The 2,477-nt window shown below is 43.2% G+C and overlaps 1 protein-coding gene across 1 annotated transcript in view; it reads left to right on the forward strand.

Moving 5' to 3' along the window:
* The first annotated feature begins 516 nt into the window (after positions 1 to 516).
* LOC128619825 (junctional adhesion molecule-like) overlaps positions 517 to 2,477 on the forward strand; it is a 40,617-nt gene continuing 38,656 nt past the window's right edge. Inside the window, exon 1 of the mRNA XM_053644304.1 lies at positions 517 to 1,350. The gene's annotated coding sequence lies outside the window, so the exon portion shown is untranslated. The remainder of the gene's footprint in view (positions 1,351 to 2,477) is intronic.

The following is a 2,477-nucleotide window of genomic DNA, read 5'->3' on the forward strand; positions in this document are numbered from 1 at the left end:
CCGGAATTTGCTTTAATCTAGCAACAAGTGTACCGCTCGTAGCAACAAGGAAGCACAGTTACAGCTTCTATCTGACAATTGGTGCTAAAACTAGTTTCAACTAAAAAAATCCAGAAAGAAAAACCTACCAGTTACTGTTCGCCTGGGTCAATAATCGCTTCTGCTGAGTGATTACTGCTTACTGAGTGATTTGGTTAAATGAAGAGTCGAGTCAACTGATTCAGTTCATTCATTCAAACCATGGAAATGCGATAAGCGGCTTTGGTAATGATTCTTTAAATGAAATGATTCAAAATCCTCTTCTTAAATCGTTTGAGTCGTTCTCAGTCGTGCAGGGTTGCACGTGATGGTTAATTGTTCTGCACGTGCAATCGGCACGTGTTCACAGACCGTAAATCCCGACCCAGTTGTAGACAATAATCTGTTACGAGTATTTACATTTTTAATGAGTGAGAGAGAGGGAGAATTATTAACTGTTTAATATTTAATTATTAATGGAATAAGCCTAGATTGAAAGCTAGGCATAAGTAAAAATAAATAAATAAATAAAATGGACTTGATTGAGGTATTAACACAACATATCTGGTGTAACTTTAGTAATAATAAGGGATGCCACAAATGTTTTATTTAGCTCTGTTTATGTTTAAATAGCAGTTCTTATATCAGATAGTGCTGTTATAATTCATTATATTCTAAAAAGTCAAACATTCCTGAAGCATATTACGAAGAAGAGTCCTGGGATAGTCTGATCTAAGTATGAGTCCAGCAGCAGTTCTTAGGTACAAATGTACAAAGGTGAGATGATCCACTGCGATTACCCTGAGGTTTAACTCTGAACTGTTTTTGACTTTTTCTTTCATCATTTCCATTATTTTATAGCAACGATAAGAACCTGTGCAGTAAAGCTCTGCTGAGCGGAGTCAAGGCCCTGAGCACAGCTGATCTACAGGAGTGTAGATTTACACAGATCATCCTGTTCAAAGGTTTACATCCTCCCTGGTTTTAATGTATCGTGTTGCCTTCTTGAGCATCAGTGAATGCTTGTACCTGATATAATAAGGAAAATGTGTGTAAAAATGTGTGTGTATGAGTATGTTTGAGCATACCGAACTCTACTGGACTCTATTGTACTCACATGCACAAACTATTAGACCAATTCAAGATATGTCCATGTAGGCTAACGTTTTGTGTTTCGCGTGTGTGTGTGTGTGTGTGTGTGTGTGTGTGTGTGTGTGTGTGTGACATCTCAAGGTCAGAAGCAGCAGCAGGACCTCCTCATTGTGCTCAACACCAATGTTCTCCTCAGCCATGTGGACTTTGTGAAGAGGATTAGATCCCATGGACTTGGAGGTAGGAAGACAGTGGTCACATGCTCAAGTATGAGCGATCGACCAATATTGATTTTTTTTTATATAACCGATCCCGATTATTTACATGTTTACGTGCTTGATAACGTATATCCAGAACCGATTTTTATTTACTGTTTTACTTCTGTTTTTGACACAAAGATAACACCACCACTGAACTGAACAAACCATTTTATTTATAACAATTTTGTCAATTTCACTTCCTCCTTACATACAAAATAGTTAGTTAGTTAGTTAGTTAGTTCCGTCCGCGCAGCGGGGCGCATCGGGCAACAAGCATTCGCCAGCGGGCTCGGTCGGAAGCGTCGATTTCCACATCTTCCCACTTGACATCGAGCGCTCGTAGATCTTCCATGAATGTTCGTCGCCAAGTATTCCGCGGCCGCCCTACTCTTCTCTTCCCCCATGGCGGCGTCCAGCGCAGCGCGATCTTTGCGTGGCGGTGGTCAGACATCCGTAGAATGTGTCCTGCAAAGCGCATTCTTCGCTCTACGACCATTTCTGCCAGGCTGCGGGAGTTTGTTCTTCTTAGAATTTCTTCGTTTGAAATACGATCACGGTATGATACACCGAGTATTCTTCTCAGGCATCGTTGTTGAAACACATTCAGCTTGTGGATGACTGCCCTCGAGCTCTTCCAAGTTTCAGATGCATAGATGGCGGTTGGGATGATGATGCTATTAAACAGGCGAAGTTTGCTGTTGGTGTGGATAGTTCGCCTAGCCCAAATCGGTTGTAGCTGTTGGAAGACTGCAAATGCTCTGCCGATTCTGCGATTGACATCCACGTTAGTCCCACCATCCGCAGCCACAATGCTGCCAAGGTAGGTGAACTGTTTGACTTCTTCGATCAGCTGGTTGCTCACCGTGATCCGCACAGGCGTCATCCGGCCGACGGCCATGACGTTGGTCTTGTCAGTGCTGATCCGTAACCCAACTTTGGCTGCTTCGTGCTCCAGGCTAGTGGTCATCTCCTGTAAGACTTTCCCATTCTGCGCCAATAGCACAATATCGTCGGCGAATTCCAGGTCGGTCAGGCGTCCCTGGCCTGTCCACGGAATTCCAGACGCTGGCTGTGTTAGTGCTCGTCGCATGACGAAGTCCATCATCA

This window comes from Ictalurus furcatus, chromosome 2 (genome assembly GCF_023375685.1).
Source record: "Ictalurus furcatus strain D&B chromosome 2, Billie_1.0, whole genome shotgun sequence".
NCBI classification, from domain to species: Eukaryota; Metazoa; Chordata; class Actinopteri; order Siluriformes; family Ictaluridae; genus Ictalurus; species Ictalurus furcatus.